The following is a 25856-nucleotide window of genomic DNA, read 5'->3' as shown; positions in this document are numbered from 1 at the left end:
ATATATGTATATATATAAAATTTTCAAATCTGGATTACTTCAAAAAGTACTTCACAGCATCCTGGTTGATGCTTTGTTTACTTGTGTCTACGTTATCTTCTCTCCATCCTTCCCAATGCCAGCCAGAGTGAGAGTGGCATTTCGTAAACATAATCTGCTTGTGCCATCACTTCTGTGTCTGTCCTCAGTGCCCATTTCTGTGGCTTATAACAAGACGGGCCCTTAAATGTCTGTTTCCAACCTCTGCCTGACCTCATTCTCCATCGCCACCCCTTGCACCGCAGGCTCCAGCTACACTGAGTTTCCAGATGGGCTCTGTCGCTCTCGTCCTTCGCTGGACATTGCAGCTGCGCACCTGTCATCCCCTCCCCTCACAGGCGGCGGCAGGTCCAAACTAGTCTCAACTCCTGATGCTCAGTGAGCACTTTTGACTATGGCGCTCCAAGCAATATTCAAAACGGAAGGGTCTGTTAAAAACTGCTCTGTGTGTTCATCAGAGTTGTGGGCAGCCAAAGACTATTTGCCATTTCCAGAGTTCCATGCTGCAGGTGAAAAATGAGCTGACAAACTTAAAACTTTTTTGCAGAAACCACTGGGAGAGGATCTGGCAGCAGGGCCAGCCAGGTGAATACCTGAATTGCAAGGTGTTCACGATCACCCTTAGTTTTAGGACTCAGCTGTGAACAAAGGCCTAGGAGGTGGGACCAGGTGCTGGCCCCACATCACCTGACTGGGAGCAATGGGCAGCCTGCTTCTTTTAGGCCCTGTCATCTATGAGGCCCTGGGGAATCACCTTATTCTATTTTAGTGTTTAAAAAAGCATCCATTGGGTTTTTCTCCAGGCATTAGAGGGAGCAAGAACAAAGGCTGGTAGCCAGGCTTGGCCTGGCTTCAAATCTGCTTTGCTTCACGAATGAAAATTCCTGGGACCTTACTTTGTGGGGGTGGTATGTCAGGCTTTGGGTTTCTTAAAACAATGGCTGATTAAACTCATGGGTCATGAAGACAACAAAAGTAGCATGCATTGTACTTTATAAGCTGGACGTTTTACATACATTTATTTGTCCTTAATTAAAAGAAAACACATGTTTAACATTTCCAGTTGAGGAAACTGGTGGTTAGAGAGGGTTTACATAATTCGCTCAAGGAAATACAAATGGCCATCGGCACAGGCAGGGTCTGAACCCTGGTCACTATGATCCATGCTCATCCCCCACCCCCCACTGCATGAATCCTTGGGCCTCCATCATCATTTCCTATAACAAATCCGGAGCCTGAGAGCTTCAGGCTTGCAGATCAGCGAGGTCAGAATGTGAGAATTAAAATGATCATAGATGTAACCGTGGCTCTCCCAGGAGGCCCTGGGCAGCTTACCCGAGGGTCAGGTTTCTTATCTAGGCTGGCTTGTAAAGCATACGGTTGTATTCTTTAATGGAACCCACCTGGACTACCCTTCAGTGACTCGCCAAGGAATAAAATCTTAAAAACACTGGTGATGATCAATATTTTTCAAAGTTTTGGCCGAGAGAAATAACATTCTTGGAATATGGCTGGAGTATACAGAGCCCATCTACTCCTCGGAGAGCTATTGGTGATCTCTGGATTAAGCCAGACCATCAGCCATCAGCAATGTACCTGCCGAGTATCACATTCTGTCCGCCTATCACCACCATGGCATGCTCTGGAAGTCTCCTCCTGGCCCAACCTGGGCACGGAATGAGGGCCAAGACCCCGGTTACTGGGTTTGCAATGGGGAGGACATCAATGCTTGTTTTGTTCATTTTGGTGGACCAGGATTTGGGGTCATTCTCAACTTCCACCCCAGTTTAAGGATCAGAGGTGGTTGTAATAATTCTGAACAACTGATTTCCTTGCAAGTATATGCAATCATATTCCATTAAAAGTAAATGGCTTTCCTCTGTCCTGAGTAGCGTGCTAGGACTAAGGATAAATCAATGCAAACAAACAAACAAACAAAAAAACCAACCCACAAGTATCATGGTTGCCATTCTCTTGGGGTTTGAAGTCTAGAGCAACGGTTCTCAACCTGTGGGTCGCGACCCCTTTGGGGGTCGAACGACCCTTTCACAGGGGTTGCCTAAATACATCCTGCATATCAGATACTTACAATTCATAACAGTAGCAAAATTACGGTTATGAAGTAGCAACGAAAATAATTTTGTGGTTGGGGGTCACCACAACATGAGGAACTGTATTAAAGGGTTGCGGCATTAGGAAGATTGAAAACCACTGGTCTAGAGGAAGAGAAAGACATTAATCCACATATCACACTCATGAATTTTTATATACCAATGGAGATAACTGTTGTAGAGGAAAAGAATAGGGTTGGTGGGAGTATAAAATAAGAAAACCTGATTTAAACTAAGGGCTTCTCTGTGAAATGCCACAGGAGTTGAGTGAACAGGACAAGCAGGGTGATGGAGATGGTGGTGGGGCAGGGCTTACGTGACGGGGTTAATGGTGAGAGGACACTGCACGTGCTTGTCACAGAAGGAGCATGGCTTATGGGAGAAGCCAGGTGAAGGCCCCATTGTAGTAGGAGCTTAGAGGCTAAGGAGAGAATGCCGTTACTCACACCTAAAGGAAGAAAACGGAGCCAAAGCTGCAAGGCCTTGTAAGTCGGGGGAAACATTTCGCCTTGCTCCCGGGAGCGCACGTTACCACAGGAAACTGTGAGCCGTGGGTTTCCTGGTGTGGTCCAGCGGCAGCAGCATCGCCTGGAAACCTGTGGGAAAAGCACACTCTCAGGCCCCACCCCAGACCTGCTGAATGGAACCCTCAGGTGGGGGAGCCCAGCAATCTGGTGTGAACCAGCCTCCAGGAGATCCGGGTGAGAGCTGATGCTGGAGGAGCCCTGCAGGGGTGTGGCCAGCAAGATGGAATTGGGAGAAGCCTGTGGGGGCTGAGAGCTCTGGGCAGGCTGGGGAGGCCTGGGAGCCTCTGGGAGACCTGGGAAGAGTAGGTGGTGACATGGGCTCATGTATCTCTTCATTTTATGGGTTTGCCCTGGGCTTAGTTTCATGGTCTTCAACTCCTTCCAATATATCTTTACCTTATATATCGTATTGCATTTCAACCTTCCTCAAATCTGTTGTGGAACAAGATAGGACACATATAAAGTGCATCCATAGTTTTCATTAATAAAGAGAGGTTATGAATTTGTGAATGATCCTCTCCCACCCGAGGACCCCACCTGAGGTCATTTCAAGGGCAGGCTAGTCAGACCGAAGTCACTTACTGAAATTGCAAAGCGTTGCTCCCCTCCTGAATCCAAGCTGCATGGCCATGGTACATTAAATGGCCTTGCCAAGCTAAATTATTAAATAAAAGCAAATGAGATGAAACGTTATTTTCAAAAATGGGTCCTTTCCCAGTTTATTTCTGCTCTGGTTCATTTCTATGTAGTGGGCTTTTCCCTTGTTACTCATCAGAATTCAGGACATAAAATATATGGAATCCAGCAGATTTGAGAAAATAAAACAGCCAATGGTGGGGAAGGAGGTAAGAGGGGCTGTGTGAGGTTTCAGTGCAAGCGGTGCCGATGTGGAGGCAGGGCCTTCAGGCGGCTGTCTTGAGGACCCCTGTTCTCTATACAGACACCTGAGCCCTAGCTCCAGGTCTGTGATTTGCTGGCGTATGGTATGCCTCAGGCATTGCTCTTCCTAACACCCCTCGAGCAGGTTGTTCTAATGTTGACCCCAAGGTTAAGAACAACTGCACTAACTCATCTCTTGGGAAAAGGCGGGACACCAAAATCTTAGAACATACAGTATATTTGGAAATGTAGCTTGTCGTTTACAGAATTATCTGCTCAATCAGGGGCCTGGCAGATTTAAGTGTTCTAGAAGTGAAGTCTTGAAATCAAAGAGGGGTTTCAGTATTGAGCTATTAAACTGTCCACATCAGAATGTCATGTGGTAGAGTGTCTAGTGCCTCTTCGGGGCCACCAGGAAGTAACTTCTGATAGAAAATGGGCCTGGCCAGTGTGGCTCAGCGGTTGAGTGTCGACCGATGAGCCAGGAGGTCATGGTTCAGTTCCCTGTCAGGGCACATTCCCAGGGTTGTGGGCTCAGTCCTCAGTGGGGGGTGTGTAGGAGGCAGGTGATCAATGATTCTCTCTCATCATTGATGTTTCTATCTCTAACGCCCTCTCCCTTCTTATCTGAAATCAATAAAAATATATTTTTTTAAAGAAAATGAGTTGGGGTTTCTCAGAGATGCTCACCTATTTCTGAGTCATTGAGGGACAGTTATTGAAAATGTAAATCTCTTGGACTTACCCTAGACCAGTGGTTGGCAAACTCATTTGTCAACAGAGCCAAATATCAACAGTACAACGATTGAAATTTCTTTTGAGAGCCAAATTTTTTAAACTTAAACTATATAGGTAGGTACATTGTTATTAACTTAATTAGGGTACTCCTAAGGCTTAGGAAGAGCCACACTCAAGGGGCCAAAGAGCCACATGTGGCTCCCGAGCCGCAGTTTGCCGACCACAGCCCTAGACCTACAGAATCAAACTATTTGGAAATGGAGCCTTCGCATATACTCCACAAGTGAGACTCCTACACTTGAAAGTCTTAGCACAATTGCCACAATCACCTACTCATTCATTCATTCAGCAATATTTGTTTAGCACTTATTGTGTGTTAGGAACTGTGCTTGGTGCTGGATATATACGTGTGGATCGATAGGTTGGGTTCCAGCCCTCACAGATTTTTTGAATGTAGTCCTTTGTAATTTTTCTCTCTTCTTTCTCCATTTCACAGTTTGCATGTATAGCATTAGTATTATTGCAAGTTAGAACCTTAGTTTAATGGAGTTTCTGCCATGTTAAAAATGCAATCGCATTATTCACCAAATCTCAAGGGACTGTGTCTGTCAGATCCTTACTCACTCTCTCCTTTATTCATTCACTTATTTTTTCACTTATTTTATTAACTCGTTTACCCATCCATCCTTCCATCTATCCGTCAGTGCCAGCAAAGCCTTCCTAATAAGATGCAATCATACTTTACTTGATTAATTTCCAGTCAATGAAATAAAGTGGGTTTTCCTTATTGTGAGGTCGGGATGGATTTGTCTGCATAAAATCTATATCTCTTGGATCTCATTACTTGACAACTTGATGATCACATCCCAGGGACAGAGATGCAAACCACAACATGCCTGTTTATTCTGTTGAGTGTGTTATCGTGGGCCCCTGGTGGGAACACGCTGCTGGGAGTATCCGTTTCTGGGAAAACACCAGGCTCGCCTGCCGTCTTCACTGTGATTGACTTGCTCTTGCTTAGTGATGATTCCACCATTCCTAACGACCCGTACCCTGCCTGGCTTCGCTAAGAATGTCAATTTTCTTGAAAACAAGGCTCAGGTTTTATTGCCACTTATGTCTCCTAACTCCTTCCCGTTGATGATCTTGGTCCTAATGAGGATTAAACGGTCTGACTCCTGGCAATGAGGACTGTGAGAAGCTTAATGGCGCTGCGCTATTCCATGCATGTCTTAGTTGCTAATGTTGCCATTTTTTTGATTGAGGCACTTTTGCAAAAGGTGGAATCGGGGTGGAGGCGGGCGCTTTCCTGCGGTGAGCTTTCCAATGAGAGCAAGAGAGAAAGAGCCCGCTCAAACGTACTTATTCTAGGCATTTCACAGTTCACAGAGAACTTTCACATTCACCATCCAATTCCCAAGGCCACGCGGGGGAGGTGGGACAAAGAGGGGGCATGCGTTTCTCAGCTTGCGTGTGATTTTTGAAGTCCGCATGAGAGAAATGGTAAAACAGACAATGCAGCTCACCTGGGTCTAGACACAGTACTCTTTTCTTTATGGCCCGGCCGTTCCAAGTGTGGTCCAGGGCCCAGCATCACTTGGGAGCTTGTTGGAAATGCAGAATCTCGGACCCAGTGCAGATCCACTGAAGGCTGTTAGCTGAATGTCACATGCAAGAGTGACTCAAACATGGTCAAAGAAAGCTACACCCATTGTCTTCCAGCCTGAGGCCGAGGGAATAACTTTCTACATTAAAAAAAAAGTTAGATTGTTCCATGTGCTGAAATAGAGTGTTAATACTGGAGGTGTTGGCCAAGTGTTCGGACAAGGTGTCTCTGGGCTGTAGACCTGATGTAATCTTCATGACTCAGGGTCTTCACTCAGCATGATGGGTTCAGAAACAATCTCAGAGAACTCAAAAGGAGGTGGCCACTTGGGACTGACCCATAGTGACCCATATCACCAGAGATCAGTGTAGAACTCAGAGGCCAACATATCAATTTACAGTTATATATTTGTATGTTATATCTTGCAAGTGATCACAATATATACATGTGTAAATCTAAGTAATCATCATCAGACTCTTTGTTTCATTGTGAATAGCAATTAGAGCAAAAATCAGTGAGTTATAATGAGAGATATATTCTCTTATAGTGGAGATGCCTCTTGAACATGCCCTAGTGCCCAGAACATGTGTACATGCTATATTTAATACCCCTTTCCCTGAGGAGTTCTGAATCAACACTGACAAAGTGTTGTTCCACCATTATTCTCATTGGATACAGAAATCCCCTCTTTTTTTAAAAAAAAAATACACTCTTTCATCAGATTTAATAATACCATTGACCACGCTCCAGGACTTTTTTAACATCCTGCCAAGCCTTAACTGAATTTCTAAGCACATCTATTCTCGCCTTTGAACTGGAATATATCTGGTCCATAAAGAAACTGCTTCAGATGACTAATCTCATGAATTTTGTAAGTTGACCTCTCAAAGGACAACTCAGCCTCCTCTTTTAGGACCCTGATCCTTGACTACACATTGCTTAGTTACCTTGAGTCTTACCCTGAATCCATATTTCCTTATAATGTCTATCAACTGACCCAATTATATTGCAGTTCATGGATAGTTCTAGACAATATGACCATTTTAATGTGCTCATTAACCACCGTAATGATTTCAAGATCATGTTCTGGGTCCCTACTCAATGTCAAGGTATATACTCATGCCCTTTAGAAATCTACTACATATGGTCACAGTAGATAATGTCCTATAAAGGGATAAGGCAAAAATCAACAGGCAGAAATAACTTAAATGCTAGGCCTGAAACAGACCTCACTTTCTTTGGTAAATTGCTTTGCCTGTATAAATCCAGCATTTCTTTTGGACCTTTGACAATAATAGTGCATTGCACTTGGATGACACTTGGAATCAATTTATTGAGCTGTTTCTGCCTTCCTTAACTTACTTTTTGCCCTGGAGTAAAACTGTGATCTATATATGACTAGTGAAAAGCAACACGGTATAGTAGGAAACAGAACATTTGGAGTCAATAAGACCTAGGGGTACACATATTGTATTGTCTTTTACTGATTGTATGATCTCACTTAAGGAAATGAGACCTTCTGAATCTTCATTTTCTCACTTTTGGAATGGAACACAAAAGCATCTCCTTCACAGAGTTGTTGGAAGGTCGAGGGGCAGTGGTTCTCAACTTTCCTAGTGCCGTGACCCTTTAATACAGTTCCTCATGTTGTGGTGACCCCCAACCACAAAATTATTTTCATTGCTACTTCATAACTGTTATGAATCATAATGTAAATATCTGATATGCAGGATGTATTTTCATTGTTACAAATTGAACATAATTAAAGCATAGAGATTAATCACAAAAACAATATGTAATTATATATGTGTTTTCCGTGGTCTTAGGCGACCCCTGTAAAAGGGTCGTTAGACCGCCAAAGGAGTCGCGACCCACAGGTTAAGAACTGCTGTCGAGGGGGATAATGTTTAATGTATCTGGTCCCATACCTGGTCCCTAGTGCATTTCCTAGATGCTATTTTTCTCATCACGTCCCCCTGCTTAGTGTGGGACTCATATGTAGCAGTGGTGTCTCCCCAAGTAGCCATCCATGATTGCAGAATGACAAAGCATTGAGTTTACAATGTACCCAGAACTTTAGAGGTCTGGTCTCTACCAAGGCAGATAGCCTTCCTAGGAATCAGTTCTGACTGCATTCCCACACACAGCCCTTCCCTTGTATCTGGCACTCACTGCATTCTCCCACCCTTAGAATTAGCTCCTCACCTCTCCATCTTTCTCATGAGACAGGGAACCCATAGACTAGGAAACTATGCTTTTCATTCTGCCTTCTCCCCAGCCCACAGTGTGATGCCTGAAATATTGCAGGTGTTAATAAAGGGTAATCAAATGGGACTGGGGCCAGAATTGGCCAGCTGTTTTCGGGGATTTTCAGACTCTCAGTTTTCCAGTCTTTCTGGCCATTATCCATTAGTCAGTATCTCTGTCTGATGCGTTTCTGATTCACCAATGTCCCCTGAATCCAGGAATTGTGGAGTTATCTCATTTCATCTTTACTCTCACCCTGGGAGGGAGGTGTTACTATTGTCCCTGATTTGCAGATGAGGAAACAAACTCCAAGATGTTTCAAATGCCTTACCCCCGATTTAAGTCATTCATTTATGGTACAACTGGGAGCAAGCCTAGTCAACCTAACCCCTGTAGGGGAGGAAAAATAATCACCCCCCCCACCCTTCTAGGTTCCTGCCTGAGACCCTGTAATAAAAAGACAGATTAACAGGGGAAAATAAACAGAAGTTTAAAACTTGTATTCCTCCTGCATACCTGGGAGATAAATGGGGAAACAGAGCAACTCTCTGAGATGGGCCAAGTGACCACCTTCAGTACCTTCTTCAGATAGACAAGAGGAAAATGCTGGGGGGAAGAGAGCAGCCAGTAATGGGAAGTGACCAGGAAAAGCATGGTGAACACAGGTAGTGGTGATATGCAGATCTAAGTTCTTGCCTTCTCCGTGGATAAGAGTTTTAGAGATTTCCTTATCTCCCTCTTCCTGGTGTGGGAATATGCTGCAAATGGAGACTTCCTTTTGTCTCTTACAAAAGGGCAACTTGTACTCCATTTTCAGAGTTTCTCCTGTGTCTGCTGTTTCTTAGAAACAACCAGCTCAATATAATCGTTATGCCAAAGAGGCATATTTAGGGTTGGCAAATCTGCTCTGCTTCACCCCCATATCCAGTGGTCCATACAGTGGGATGTTACCATTGAAGAAAGGCTAACATTTATTAAATGCCTACATTTTTTAAATCCTCACCCAAGTATATGTTTTTATTGATTTGAGAGAGGGTGGGAGGGAGAGAGAGAGAGAGAAACATTGATGTGAGAGAGAAACATCAATTGGCTGCCTCCTGTACACATTCTGAACCCACAACCTTTTTTTTAGTGTATGAGACAACACTCCAACCAACTGAACCACCCAGCCAGGGCAAGTGCCTACATTCTGCCCCACATTATACTCAGTTACACACGTGCCTTACCTTATCTGATTTACTAGATTTTAAGGTTCTAACAGGGCAGGGATCTGGTGCCTGTCTTGTTTTCTGTTGTGTCCCCACCACTTAACACATTGCCAGATGCAGAGTGGCTGTCAGTATATATGTGTAGAATGAGTAAAACATTATTCACGGTCTCCCTGACACAGATGCTGTTTTTATCTCCACTTTACAGCTACGGGATAAATAACTGGAAACTGAGAGAGGTTAGTCACTTATTCATAGCCACAGAATAAGTAGCAGACCTAGTAATTTAAATGAAGTCTGCTTGACCAAGTACTTAACCTCCATTATTCTGCCTAAAGAAACACAGGTCAATATCTATGAGAAAAAAATTAAAATAAAAAAGGTGGCATTATCATTCTCCATCCACTCTGAATATGGTTACAAATTCTTTAGCAGGCAAAATAAATCATAGGTCACAGAACACTCCAACCCTGGCCCTTTACCTTTCTTTGTTTGTATATTGCTACTTTCAGAATCATTAAGCCTGTGACTGTTCATGGGGGTAATTCTGAGCATCTGACAATTGCCTCTGAGTCAAAAGCTGTATCCCAACAGTTTAAATATAACAATGGTGGGTTCTATTCAAAGGGTACATTTTCCCTCACAGCTGCCAGCGCTGCTTTCTATACAAACCTAAAAATAATGATCTTTCCATTATGGGAGCACTAGTATTGTTGCTTTCCCTCTTAGCTTATATTAGTGCTTAAATAATACACTGGAGTCTCCAGGGGTTTAAGCTTGGCGGGGAAACTTTTCCTGAGGCCAAATAGTGGCTTTAGCTCTGAGCATGAGGCTTCTACTGCAGCCTCCTATGGAGCTGGGGTCGAATTACAGTCCCCAAATGGGCTCCATAGTCATTGTTTGCAGGCCACAAAGGTCACTGAGAAAGTCTTAGTAGACAACCTCAGCACACTTTGCAATGGCAGCCACTCTCCCCTCTCTATCCATTCTGCTCATTAAAACAAGCTGTCCTCTTCTGGCAAGGCTGCCGAGGAAATCTCTACTCAAATGCTTGAATGCAGGGTGTATCTTGAAAGGTAAGAGGTACAATGGTGCTTTCTTCAAAAGCATGAGAGCAACACTGTTGTTCTAGTGCAGGCTGACTCTGGAGGGAGTTATGGGATATGGTGAGCAGGTGAGCATGCCAAGCTATAAGGCAATGGATCATGGAGTGAGCGGAAGGTGAAGAAGTGGAAAGGAGTGTAGGGTAATGGAGCACTGGTGAGGCGAGGGAGGAAGCCATAGGGTGAGGGTAGGAAATATGTATGTTTTTAAACCTATCTTTGTTGTTATTGTGTTTTTAATTTTTATTGTTGAAAGTATTACATATATCCCCTTCCCCCCCTATTGACTCCCCTCCTCGAAAAAGATATTTTAATAATCGAGAAAGTTGTCTCCAAGTGATCTTGTCACATAACATTCAGGTCCTGGGATCTGAGAGTAAATATAGAGTCATAGTGATTTTTTTCTTGCAAAAATTACAGGGGAAAATAGTGACCCCCCCCCCTTAAACGTTTGCATCTGCTGTTGCGTATCTACTGGCAAGTACTGGGTTATTGTGTTATGACACATTTAGGAAGGAACTGCCGGAGATGTCGTCACTCTGTGGGGCTTACAGCCTGCACGTGAATCTGGACTTTGATGGTCGGTTGAGGTTCACTTAGCCTCGCTCCCTGTCTCTGCTAATCTCTGGAGGAATTCTTTAATTGAAGACTTCACAGAGATGTCAGGATTCGCTGGAAATGGTCGAACCACACTCTGGAATGAGAACCAGACACTATGTAATGCACTGTTAACGGAAGCGTGATTACATACAACACGCCACAGATGGCATCCCGAGGTTTCTAATACGAGTCCCTAGTCCCTCTTTACCATGGGATCGCTTAAAACAGAAGTCTGAAGATCGATGTTCTTAGGTTGTGCATTTCCTGAGGATTCCCTCCCACATGTTCCAGGTGGGTTTAGCCCATGTTAGCTGGCACTGCAGGGGTTGACTTCTTCAATGACACTTTATTTTAAAGCCCTGCTTTAGAGCTCTTTGCAACCCCGCTCTGTCCACTGCATTGTGAAGGGGACTTAGCTTCCCTCCGCCATGCTCTGCAGGTGAGATTGCCACCGCCCAGTCATCTTGGGAAATGTCTGTCTCTTCAGGATTTCTTTCTCACATTGAAGAACTGTGGATTCTCTGGTCTCTGGGTCCTTCTTCCAGTAATGGCGCCAAAACTTGAACGTAAAAAGTAATTTTAAAATTGTATCCACGCTGAAATATATCTTCTGTTGGACACATGTATGGACACATGAAATTCTCTCGGACACATCAAAAACCCAATTGCAACCTCTCAAGATATTCTTGGTTAAAGATTCAGAAACTGTTAATTAGGCTTATTTTAGCATCCCTTTCCCCCCTTTTAATGATTGCATTGTAGGCAAAGACCACAATTGTGTGTTCTTATTTTTGCGTGTGTGTGTGTGTGTGTGTGTGTGTGTGTGTTTTGCTGGGACTCTTCTTGGTTTATGTGAGGACATAGCTATGGTAATATGTCTTAATGTTCTCCAAAGACTGCCAAGAGTTCCAGATTTTCTACCTCTGAACAGCTTGGAGAATTGTAGATTTATAGATTTGTGTTCCATTTTATTTGAATTTTCTTCCTGGGTGTCCTGTTTACTTGTTGTAAGACCTTAAGTAAACCCTTTGTTCTCTCTTAACTTTAGCTTTGGATCTATACAATGGGAAGGGAAAGCTGAAAGGTACCCACCCAGTCTTTTCCTCATATAAGCTGCTCCTTGTATTGTTACCACCACTCCTATTATTACTATCGCTAATATGACTATCACTATTGCCATTATTGCTTTTACTAGCACTAGTGCCACTGCTACTATTTCTACTACTACAAACACCACTATGGCCACCTCATATTTGCATAAAGTCTTCATATACAAAGAGTTTTCCTACATATTTTCTGGTTTAAAACTGCAAATCTGATGCAGCATGAGTCCTAGAGGAGGAGCCAAGCTATTTCATCAGTAAAAGACCAAATATATTTTCTTATCAGCAGCATTTTTATTCCTCAGTCGGCCACCACCTCAAAAAACTACCCTTTGACTGAGTCACCCCCTGCATTGCTGCAGCTTTATTCATCTGGATTAAAACATTAAAATGATTCTGTTGGGTTTCTGCGTGACCAGCAGTGAGAGAATTGACTCAGAATTCTTGACAACTGCCACTCCAGCAAAGTATTATATTATTTAAAATTTGTAGGGTTTTTCCAAATTCAAATATTTCTACCTAGAAATTGTTATATTTGAATATTTCCTCTGGGGGACAGATATGATTGATGTCATTTGCCCTCTTGCGTATTAATGGGAATTTTCCCATAAGCCCCCCATTCATCAGAGAGAAATGACAGGCTGAGCCACCGGATTTCTGTGTTGCTGTGTTTCCCACAGTAGCCTGTGCTCCCATTAAAAAGTATGTTGCGATCCAGAGTTATCGCAAGTCTCTCGTATATTAGGTGTGTTGTTTAGGATTATAGAATCATTTATCACTCTGGTGGATGTTTTTTTTTATTTCACCCCTCGTACTTCTGAAATCATTAAATAAGCATCAGTAAGAATAATAAACACGTTTTTGCTTCTGAAATAGGGGATCCTTTTCTCATAAAGTCGCAGGCATATTTCTTAGCCTTATAGATGCCCACTGGTGACGACAGGGAAGCAGGCCGAACCCGGGTTCAAAGGAGCGCACTTTTCTAAAGTCCAAAATCCTTTTTCCCAGTGCAAGATTTGCATTACATTTCTCTCATTGTGGCTCTCTTCCAACACATACCAACCCCAGTTTTGTGCCAAGGAGTTGGACCATTCCTGAGACGAGCAGGAGCGGTACAATGCAGCCTTCATTTAGAATCTGGAGAACGGAGCCCTCAGCGATCTTATCTTCTTATTGCGGCATGATTCATTCATGAATCGTGTGACATCTAGTACAAGCACTGCCTGTAAGCACTGAAATACTTTCAGATGCATCGGCTTACCTGGCACCCGGACCCCAACGACAGGGATGCTTGAATCACTATTGTTTTATGGGATTCCAGTGAGCCAGCATCCATCGAACAGGCACATATTGTAGTTGGATAATTTCTACTTATCAAACAGGAAAGGGGAAGTCAAGCTGTTCTAAGACAAAAGAGAATGGCGATATGTGGTGGTTCCTTCACCAGTTAGGAAGTGGAAGAAATGAATCCGTTACCAGGTCCTGACCTGAAAGTCAGTGGGACAGAGAAATGCTTTTCTGGCCAACTTCGCCTATGACCTGGCCTCACGGAGGGAAGAGCCTGGTGTCGTTTGGACCAGTTTCACAGAATGTCTCCTATACGCCACCACAAAAATCACGATGCCACTGAATCACTGAGAAATGAGAATTGCCCACTGTAGTGGATGTCACGTTGAAAATGCTGGAGAAGTGGCCGCTCCCCTGTACAGTTCCCATGAACACAGACAACAGAGTGGTGAAGGCCTGGGGCTGGGGGAGGCGGGTGTGGGCTAGAAGAGGTCAATCAGGCCAAAAAAGGGGACATGTGTAATACTTTCAACAATAAAGATTAAATATATATATATTCAGGCCTGGCCAGCATGGCTCAGTGGTTGAGCACCAACCTATGAACCCAGAGGCCGCGGTTCGATTCCCTATCAGGGTATATGCCCAGGTTGCAGGCTCAGTCCCTACCATGGGGCATGCAAGAGGCCGCCAATCAATGACTGATGTTTCTATCTCTCTCTCCCTCTCCCTTTCTCTCTGAAATCAATCAATCAATCAATCAGTCATATATATAACATACTAGTATTGATGTTTGGCTGGAAACTGTTATCCTACAGGTGGAAGCAGCACTTCTTTCTCTTTCTTGAGGAAGGCTGCATGGTCCTGAGCGGCATCTGAAATTTATGTACGAGGGAAGTTATGGCAAGAAGCCTTCCCTGATGGCCCATGGAGGGGAGGCAGAGGGGAGGAAGGAGTGGGGGACAGTAAGTAAAGCCGTCCTGCCGCTGCGAGTGAGCCCCTGATGCTGGTGGGCTGTGGAGAGCTTGACAGCTTTTCAGAAATGGAACATCTGAACTTTATGTGAACACCTGGAGTTGTCTGTGTTCTCTGTCACAGGAGAAACCTCAGACACACTGTTTCCTCACGTGTCAGAAATCACTTTCATCTCATGCAGTTGACACAGCTCGATGTTCCTCCCCAGAACCCCACCTGCGCAGATGGGGGTGAGGAAGACGTGGACAGGATTACAGATAGACGTCCCCAAGACCAGACAGTGTGCTCATAGTGGACACTGAGACTCCAGGTTTAGTGCCCTTGGTCCAGGGCTCGTCTCCTTGGTTTCCATGATAGAGTCATACTCTTTCTAATAAGCTCTATCTGCAGGGCATCCTTTCTCTGCCCAGTGAGCACTGCATTCCTGCCCCCCAACAATTATCTCATTTAATGATCACAAGGATCAGTCTCTCACTTCTCTGTCTTTTTTTTTTAAATTCTTACCCAAGGACATGCTTATTGATTTTTTTTTTAGAGAGAATGGAGGGGGAGAGGGAGGGAAAGAAACATCAATGTGAGAGAGAAACACCAATCAGCTGCCTTCCTGCACACCCCAGCTGGGGATGGAACCCACAAACTAGGTATGTGCCCTGACCAGGAATTGAACCTGCAACCTTTTGATGTATAGGATGACACTCCAACCAACCGAGCCACACCAGCCAGGGCTCTCTCTTTTTTAAAATGTCAGATAAGAATATTGAGGTTCTAATCACATTTTAAAATTAAGTTATAATTAATATACCATAAAATTCATCCTCTAAAACAGTGGTTCTCAACCTTCTGGCCCTTTAAATACAGTTCCTCATGTTGTGACCCAACCATAACATTATTTTCGTTGCTACTTTATAACTGTAATGTTGCTACTGTTATGAATCGTAATATAAATATCTGATATGCAGGATGGTCTTAGGCAACTCCAGTGAAAGGGTCATTCGACCTCCAAAGGGGTCGTGACCCACAGGTTGAGAACTGCTGCTCTAAAAGTAAATGACTAAGCGGGATCTAACCAATTTTTGAATCAATGTGGACTATGGTATATAAGTATACTATAATGTACTTATATGTGCCTTATTATTATTATCAATTTATACCTTTTATTGAATGTCTGCTGTTTGCCAAGTGATACTGACTACTTACAACACCCCTATGAATAGATCTCATGAACTCATTTTTACAAATAAAGGTGATTAAAGTTTACAAAGGTGATTTAAAGAAGAATATTGAGATCTGGAGCGACTCCGAGAGCAAGCTTACTGACTTAGGGTGATTGTCGTCAGGGCCCTCCACCCTGATGGGCATGTATGACGGCGAAAGTGAGGAGAGCAGCGAGGCCCATGAGGAAGCTTTAAAGCGGCATCAAAACTATTGGAATGAGCGAGGTGGCACATGGAAGTGAAGAGGAGAAGCACAGACCTGCACGGTGCCATACATCTAAAGGCTGATGGAACAAGGGGAATGAGAAAGACGAGCTTAAAATGGGGCTAGTTCTGGAGCTGGAAGGAAAAGACCAAATAAAATAAATACTTCCTATCTGGCCTCTGCAGCACTGTAGCAGCTCTCCAATTTTCTTCACCTGTTTGGAGCTATATCCTCCAGGTACTCCTTTATTTTTTTCTCAGTCATTTCCTTAGCCTTGGCACGCATTGACAACAAATATGACAACCCACTTACTCATGTCCCAGCCTTGTTGTCCCTTGGCAAACACTGCTCATGATTCCTAGCACTCCCTACAGAATCCCAAAGCCGTTGCATGCCCTTGTAACCGTTTCTCACATGAAATACACCCTCGAAGTTGGTGTTCCTTCATGTGTAGTCTGCAGCTCACCTGGGAGGACTCACCTGGGATACTTGTTACCATGCAGGTTCCTGGGCCCCACCTCTGCCTAGTAAGCCGGAAATTCTTGGACCAGGTCCTTCCCTATGTAAGAAGTTCCCAGGTAGTTTCTGTGCCTCTTCTTTATTCCTGCTTCGTAAGCCTTGGGTCTGGGAGTTCCTGAGTTGGGGTGGGGAATCAAGAGAGAAAAAGAGCATTTATCTGTGTGCGTGAGGATCACCGGTGATAGAATTAGATCAGGAATCAATACACAAGAGGCCTCAGATTCAGGACATGCATTGCAAGCTAACAATCAGTACCTGCTTGTGAGCTTCTAAGGCTGGGGCTTAGGTCTCCCTTCCTTGGGTTCCCCGCCACTTGGCAGAGCGCCTGTCCCAGCAGGCAGCCAACCAGGCTGTGCCCAGTCAAAACTAAACCCAACCCGACTTCCTCATCTCTTGCAAACGTGACCTTGGATGCTGTCAATGGTAGAAAAGTAAGAGTCAGTGCGGCAATTCTTGATAACTATAAAAAACACCAAATTACATGGAATTTAATGATGATATTCATATCAATGACAATAATTTAACATTCATTGAATGCTAATAGCCAATTTAAAATTCACTATTTATTCAACAGCTATGTATTGAGTGCCTGCTATTTGCCAGGAAGCATTTTAGGCATTTGGAATAATCATTGGGTAAAGCAGAGAGCCCTGTTTTGAAGGATTTCATATGCTCTGTGGGATGGAGAAATAAATAAGCATTAAAATAACAAATAAGCCCTATCTGATTTGGCTCAGTGGATAGAGTGTCAGCCCACCAACTGAAGGGTCCTGGGTTCAAGTTTGGTCAAGGTCACATACCTTGGTTGCAGGCTAGATCCCTGGCCCTGGTCGGGGCATGTGTGGGAGGCAACCAATCGATGTGTCTCTCTCACATTGATGTTTCTCTCTGTGTGTCTCTCCCCCCTTCTTTCCACTCTCTCTAAAAAAAATCAAAGGAAAAATATCTTTGGGTGAGGATTAACCAACCAAACAAACAAAGACAAATAAATGCAGTCTGTAGTATTTTAGAAGGTGATGAATATTGTAGGAAAAAGAAAAAGTTGAGCTGAATGAAGCATTAAACTGCTGAAGGGGACAGTAACAAATAGGACGGTAAGTACTTTGTTTTTTATAGACCAAATGATTTAAGCATCATAATGATATATTCCTATTTTTCAGAGTAGTGGATTAAGTTTTAGGCATGTCTGTGAGTTTCCCCACGATCAGACTCCCAATAAGAGATGGATCTGGACTCAAACCCAGGTAGCCTAGACTTCTGAGATTTACAATTTATGTATTCTTTCTCATTGGCAAATGATGTCGGTACTATTTGCATTGTCAGCTGCACTGGTTTTCCAGGAGCTCCAGGGCAGGAATAAGCAATTCCAACTTTCATAATCCCAAGCTTAATTACCCAGCGGGCACCGGGAGCCCTCAGTCACCCGCAGAGTCTTCTGTTCAAGCAAGACGCATGATTCTAATAAAGAATCAATAATATACGGGCCGTTGCATATTTTCTTACTCGCTGAAATGGTGAGGGGCTCCCTGGGGATAGCACAGTAGGGTGCAGGAGGAGGGGCACGTGAAGAGGGTTACATACTTATTTTTAGTTTCAATTAGAAATTTTTGCTGAGCCATCCAGTTTGGGGGAACTTTTTAAAAACTTGCAGTATAATTAGTTTCTAATTGCTGGAAATGAGTAGACATCAGAGTGCAATATTCCTGTAATTTTTTTAATTGTGAAATTATTGGACATTGTTTTACACACTCTGACACTGTTGTTATTACCTGAGAGAAGGAAAATGATCTCGGGACCGTGGATGGTTTGTGCGGAAGGAGACCTCAGAGATTGCCTTGCCCAGATCTCTCCTTTCTGGGAGGATGACATTTAGAGAAGAAAAGCGCTATGCCTGAGATTCCTTGCACAGTGTCCAAGAAGAGACACCCCAATGAGAAAACAGTGGATTTTTTACTGTCTTTAAAAAAACAACATATTTATTGATTGATTGATTATTGATTATTTATTTTTCATTTTAATACATTTCTTTGTTGATTTCAGAGAAGAAGGGAGAGGGAGATAGAAACATCAACAATGAGAGAGAATCATTGATCAGCTGCCTCCTGCACGTCCCACACTGGGGACTGAGCCCACAACCCAGTCATGTGCCCTTGACCGGAATCGAATTGGGGCCCCTTCAGTCTGCAGGCCAACATTCTATCCACTGAGCCAAACCAGATTGGGCAGGATTTTTTTGTTACTGTCTTAAAGAAGTAAATAAAGAATTCAGACTACAATATACACAATTTGGGGGAGTCATCTATTGTTATCCTGTCCTCCTCCAGATAAAATTAATCTCAGTGCAAGCTCCTTGACTTTCTCATTGGAATCTCACTCTCTCCAAAACACTCTTCTTCATGGAACACACTGATTTTCTTTCATGCAAATATAAACATGTCACTCACTTAGAACACTTCAATGATTTTCTGTCTTCAGCATCAAGTTGAATTCTGTTGCTATGCACAACAGGTTCTCCATGCTTTGTCCTTTACGTCCTTTTGCAGATACGCCTCTCAACACTCTCCTATTGCACTTGTTCTATACTCTGCTCTCCTGTGGGCTCACTCCCACTTTGACCTTGGTCTTCTCTTTCCCAGGTTTCATTTTAGGTGGAGAGCCATCCAGGATGCTCTTTCTGCTGTGTGGGTGCCCCTTTTGGGTGCATTCCTCCTCCTTTCTGTTGTCATGTATCGCTAATGTTTTGTTTAGGTCAGTCTTTGTCGTCACGAGAAGCACCGTTAGGGCAGAGATTGTGATTCTATCATTCTTTGTATCACCACCTTTTGGTAGTACCATGCCTTGCAGGTGGATAGCCTTCAGTGAATACTTGAAAGAATGAATGAATAACAGAATGACTTGTGGGTTAATAAAGGTTATGGATAAGTGTGGTGTTGTTGTTGTTTTTCAAAAAGGAAATTAAATGAAAAGTAAAAATAGTATTTTGGCCTCTTACTGAAAAGCCTCAAGTAAAATATAACCTTGTAAAATTTCATAATATAGATATGGAATGCTGGTTGATAAAAAGCGTCTTGCAAAGACACTTGGGTGCCATTATCTCTGTAAGCCTCAGTTTCTCACTCTGTAAATCTTAGTTCAATGGTTCCCCACAGTTCCATATAGTTGGGGCAAACTTTATCAAAATTGTGTATATTGTATTCTGAATTCTTTATTCATTTCTTTGAGACAGTAATTGAACTTATACTAAATTTGGCGATATTCTCCAGGGAGGGATGAACACACATGAGTAAAGTTAAGGGAGCTCATGTTCTAGGAAGAGAGATAAGCACACAGAATTAGTTTATATCCAAACATACGTAGCTAATAGCCAAATGGATATGCAGAGGGCCAGGGGAGGTCAGAAGAGGTAAAAGGTTGTTTCTAGTTGGGGACCCTGGGAAGATGTTATGAAAAGGAACCATTAGAGGGGGACCTTGCAGAGGACTGTCAGGAAAGGATTGCATAGGTCATGTTATATAAGTATAAATTCCCAAACGTATTCTGAGTTCCTCTTAGAACAAGATAGTACCATGAACTCTACTTGGAGCTAGTCTCATTCATTTTATGGAAATGTTTGGGCTTGATGATCTCAGGAGTAATAAGGGTAAGTATTATTAAACCTGAATTGTTAGTCTCCCAGCAGATAATTTTAGAATCAAGGAGGTCACCAGGTGATAGCTAGGTAAATCTGCTCTGGATGGTAAGACCCCAAAGGGTAATTAGCGTTAAAAGCACATTGAATGTATACTCTTTAGTCATTCAATAAATATTTACTAAGGACCTACTATGGGGGCAGGGTTACACTATTTGCTGAATTTAGAGTGATGAAAATGCATCACTTCTGATCTTATGAGCTTAAAATCAAGTGAGGAGTCAGCTGTGGAAACAAACAATGATAAGGTTTATTTTTTTAAAAATATGCATGACTGTGAGCATCATAGGAGGCCCCCAGAGTAGGAGTTAGTTGAGCTGCTTCTTGAGAGATAAGTAAATGTTTGCCAGGTATTCTGGAGCAGAAATAGACAGAGACAATATGTATTAATAGGCACAGAAACAGGAAGAACAGGGAGAACACTGTGTGCTCTTAGATGGAGTATTTTTTAAAAATGTAAAAATGTAAATGATCTCTTTTATTTGTTTATTGGTAATAGCACTTTTTATTTTCTTTTTAGTGGTTTAGTGTTCATAATGGTTATCTTTTACCTTATGACAGTATTCTTTCATGTTCTCTCCCCTTGCCTTTGTGCTATTGTTGTCATACATTGTACTTCTATATATTTCTAAACTAAATAATGATTTTAAAATTGTTGTTTAAAAAAATCAAATGTTTTAAAAGATATTTTTAGAAATAGGAAAGATGTCTTTTATATAGATCAACCAAGTCACCATTTCAGGGGCTCTTTCATTTCTTTGTGTACATTTCCATTTCCATCTGGTATGTTGTGTTTAAAGGAATTTCTTTAACATTTCACATAATGCAGATCCATTGTTGATGGATTATTTCAGATTTTGTCTATCTAAAAAAAAAGCTTCATTATGCCTTTATTTTTGAAAGACTTATTCACTGAGTATAGCATTTTTGGTTGACATCCACTTCCCCTTAGCAAATTATTTAACAAGGTTGAGCCCTGTTTTCTAGCTTGCACTGTTTGTAACATCACTGTTATTTTTGTTTTTCTCAATGATGCCCTTATTTCCTCTCTGGATACTTTAAATTTTTTTCTTTATCTTTAAGCAATTCGATTATGATGTGCCTTGGGAAAAAATTAGCAATTATTTCCTTAAATATAACCTTCCCTCCTCTCCAGGGACTCCAATTACATGTGTGTTGTATCACTTAAAGTTTTCCTACAGCTCTGTTGTTGTTGCTATGTTGTGCCAGTTTTCTTTTATTTTGTTTTCTCTTTTACCATTTCATTTTGGATAGTTGCTATTGTTATGTGCTTAAGTTCACTAATCTCTTATTCAGTGTCTAACCTACTGTTAATGTCATTCAGTGTATCTTTAACCTCAACTACTAAAAATATTTGGATCAACTTGGATATTCTTTTTATAGCTTTCACATTTTTCCTTAACATGTTCATACTCTCCTCTACCCTCTTGGACATATGAAATCCATTTACTGTGCCTATTTTAATTACCTTATCTGTTACTTCTGCCATCTGTGTAATTCCGAGGTCCGTTTTTATTAATTGATTTTGCCCTTTATTATGCATGCTATTTGTTTGCTTCTTTGCATGCCTTGTACTTTCTTGGTGATACTGTGAATTTTACCTCTGTGGGTGCTGGATATTTTTGTATTCCTTTAAATAGATTTGAGCTTTGTTCTGGGGTACAGATAATTTACTTGAAAACAGCTTTATATTTTCAAGGTTTGCTTCCCAGCTTTGCTAGGTAGGTTCAGAGCAGTGTTAAGACTATGGGGCTAATTTTACCTCACTGTTGAGGCAATACCTTTTCTCTACCTGATGCCCCATATATCCTCAAGTTTTAATTTCTTTCTTTCTTTCTTTCTTTCTTTCTTTCTTTCTTTCTTTTCTTTCTTTTCTTTCTTTTCTTTCTTTTCTTTCTTTTCTTTCTTTTCTTTCTTTCTCTTTTTTTTTTTAAACTCAGGCTGGGGGAAGCACAAATTATTTCCGGCCCTGTATGAACTCCAGTGGTTATTCCAACTGTTCCTTTCAGGTGATTTTTCCCCAGTCTCTGGCAGTTTCCTTACATGCAAGCACACTGATCAATACTCAGACGGAGACTTTAGGAGGACCCTCTGTGCCTCTCAAGGGTTCTTTTTGCGCAGCTTCCTCCTCTCTACGTTCATCCCCTCTTTTGTGCCCTTGAGGACTACCCTGCAAGTCCTAGCTGTCTTGGCTTCCCCAAACTCTTGATTCCATCCCCTCCACTCAGGGAGGCCAAGCCTCTGTTTCACCCTCCCCTACCCCCCACTGTGGCCTGGAAACCCTACAGCAAACTTGCAGCTAGTGCGTTTGACATACTTGCACAGGCAGTAAACTCTAGACAATTGTATGTCTCACCTCATTTGTTTTGGAAGTAGCCCAGATGAAATGCTTTGTGTATATAAACCTAGATAATGACAGTAGTCATAGAGTTGAATGGACAAATGTAAGATATTTGGATCTCAAAATGATCATCAATGCCATAATCCAAGCCAGGGTCAAATCCCATCTCTCACACTTAGAACTTGTGTGACATCTTGGTCAGGTTACTTAAGCGGATTCAGCATCAGGTAATTGACTCATATAAGGTGGTACTAATGATATTATAACTTATGAATTTACTCAAAACACTTACTCAGTTTCACACACACTGCTAGATGCTAAAGAGAGAGTGGTAAAGAGAGACCCAGTCCTTACCATCAATGAATCTATCACCTCTCAGTGAGCACAATATAAAAAGTAATAACAATACAGTGGGGTAGATAGATAAATAAACAATACATAAATAAATAAAAAATAAGTTGAGCACAGTTGTATATTAGAATTTATGTCTATTCCAAAGATTTAAGGAGCAAACCAGATAACGTATGGACCCCTCCAAATACACTGACTCTCACAACATAGTTACTCAATAAATAACCAAAACATTGCATTGAGAGACAGTAAATTGTTGAAAGCATCACTGTTAAAGGAAAGGGCATTGATAAAAATCCATATATTTATGGGGTATGTGAAAGAGATGGTAATCAAGAAATTTGATTGGCTAGCCATTAAGAAACAATTTAGCTGATTTGTCAATAGAGCTTGGCATTTGATCACGGAGACCTGTCAGTGAAAAAATAAGAAGCTCTTTAGCATTAAGACATTTTGTACACCCTACACCTATGTTACACACACACACACACATACATATAAAACTTTTGCCACTTTCCCTTAGCTTGATGACTTTTACAAAGTAGCTTTGATCAATTTCTAACTAGAAGTGTCATTGGTGAATAATGCCATGAGAGTCATATCCTGCACAAGTATATCCGGAGCAAAGATAAAGTGTCGACAGGATGATTGAGTTCAGCTTGCAAAATTGATTATTTTACTTCCCCACTCTCTAGCCTTTAATTGAAATGGATAGATTTGACGGAGCACCCTTGGCCTTGGCCATGGTGTCTGGCAGAGCCTGAAAACTAACACCCTGACTTCTGAGGGCACCGAGCCAAGGGTTCCCATAGGTCAGTTCTCCCTCCCCATTCCATCCCCTCGACACGGATGGGATGAATGGGAAATGGGCCAGGTCGCCACTCTGACGCCTTCCACCCTCAGTTCAGGGAAACAGAGCTTACATTACCCCAACAGCAGGGCATGAAATTAGATTTCATTGCACATGGAATCTTTAGTTAGTGCACACTAAATGGTCAGCTCCCCTTCTAAATCACCCCCACTGGGGGAGAAACATATCCTTCCTGAGAAAAGAAGAATCTGGGAATTGTTTCTCCAAGATAATTAACTGGTTCTTCTCTGGCTAAATTGGGAACAGTGGGCAAGCGGTCCTCACCTCAAAGTTTGGAGCCACGTTTTCCACAATGACAATCTTTTCAAACACCAGGGTGCAGAATGGCCCAGGGATCTGTGTGGTATTGACTGAAGATGCGGAGGCTAAGATGGCCATTGCTTCCATTTTAACATAGGGGGCATCCCAGATAACCAAAGAGCTAGTTGGACAGGTTCCACGTGCTTTAAAAACCAACTTCATGACTTGCTGTGGAGAAGTTAACACAGTGGACCTTTCCCAGGGGGTTTGTTGGTGCACTTTCATAGGAGTGTCAGCGTGGCTTGGCCTGGTTTTTGAAACGAGCCTAAGTTACTGGCAGGATTAGCCCAGTTGCCTCACTTGTCTAGCAGAAAAGGGAACTGCACTCCTGTCTTTACTGAAGTCTTACTTGAACTTTACAGAGGAAAAATGTGACTTAGAAGACAAATATGTGTATGGGTGCACACATATGCATGATTACATTCTGACGCTCTAACTATCACAAAAAATCTCCATTATTGGGTATAGACTACATTCTTAGTTTAGCATCATTGAGAAAAATAAATCAAGGGTGGGAATGGATTGATTGGGATTGACGGCTCCTGCCCCCTCTTGAGTTGTTCTATTTTCTGTTCTTAGAGGACCCTCAAGACTGTTAGTAATTGAATGCTACCAGTTGCCTTCATCAACACCCTAAGTCTGTCATTTTCTTTTCCTTGCAATGATGCTAATGTCTTTATCTCTCCTGATGATTTTGTTTGATTGTTGCTTTTTTCCTGTGTTTTGGTGGAGAAATAGTAATTTCTGGTTTGGACCCTCTTGAAATGTCTCCCTTCAACAATTTAAAGAAAACTCTCTTCCTCAACATCACAGCCAATTCCTGTGTTGCAACAATAGTAGACACAGTGGTGGAAACACTGTCCTCTTGCTCTTTTAGTTCTTTCACAATGACTGCGAAGAATCATCCACTAGCCCATATGGTTTCATCTCAAATGTTAACATTCCTGTGGGGGCAAAATTATATGTTCTGAAGTCCTGTGTGCAAAATTTTACATCAGTTTTGTTTATAGTGGTAAAAACATGGGGGTGTGGGTGCAACATACATTTCCAATGTAGTAGATGTAGTAGCACAGTGAGTCAATTACAGTGCATTTCATAGATGGAATATTATGTAGCAATTAAAATGATGCCTACGAAGACTTTCTGTTCATGTGGGGAAATGTTTGTGATCTAAAACTAAGATAAATCATAGACAGAACTGCATTTTATCAACACACAAAACACACTGTACACTTATCTGCCTATCTGCCTAAACAAAAACCTAAAAAAAGACCACATAGACGTTAACACTTCACCAAAAGTTTAATAGTGGTTATTTCTAAGCGGAGAAATGGAGTACTGTTTATTCATGCATTTTAATATTTTTAAATGGTTATTCATAGAATTTTGAAATGGAAGAAAGCCAGAGCCAAAGAAAGTTGCCTGAAGAAAAAGAATACTAGGTGGTCCCTTAGTCATCAAATTCACTGACCTTTCTTTCTAAACCTCAGGTGTTCATTATTGTTGCCCCAGCACCCACTGAGAGAGAATCCAGGTTTCCTAGAGGGAGAAATGACTTGCGAGAGTAAAGCAGTGACTTAGTAATGAGGTCAGTTCTGGACCTTACCCACAGACACTGACAGCTGCTGTGAATAGTTTGGGTTCTTCTGCTTCTGCCATTCAAACAGCTCTTTTATGTTGTGTAACCTATGGCTCAACCGCAATTGTAAATATCTGCTTTCCTCTCCAGGAGAGACTTTTATTGGAAGCATTAAGAACCCTACTGGTATAACTTACTTCATGACATTTCCCAAAGTCACAAGGAATATGACATGACATTTTACAGGGTTGTGATTTCGCAAACATCTTTATAAAACATCATGAAAGTTTCTCATTAAATTAGACTAATTTGACCTGGACAACTGGTGGTTTGTAAGGCTTCTTCTC

Source organism: Myotis lucifugus, unplaced genomic scaffold (assembly GCF_000147115.1).
Source record: "Myotis lucifugus unplaced genomic scaffold, Myoluc2.0 scaffold_179, whole genome shotgun sequence".
In the NCBI taxonomy this organism is placed as follows: Eukaryota; Metazoa; Chordata; class Mammalia; order Chiroptera; family Vespertilionidae; genus Myotis; species Myotis lucifugus.
This window is presented reverse-complemented; position numbering follows the sequence as displayed.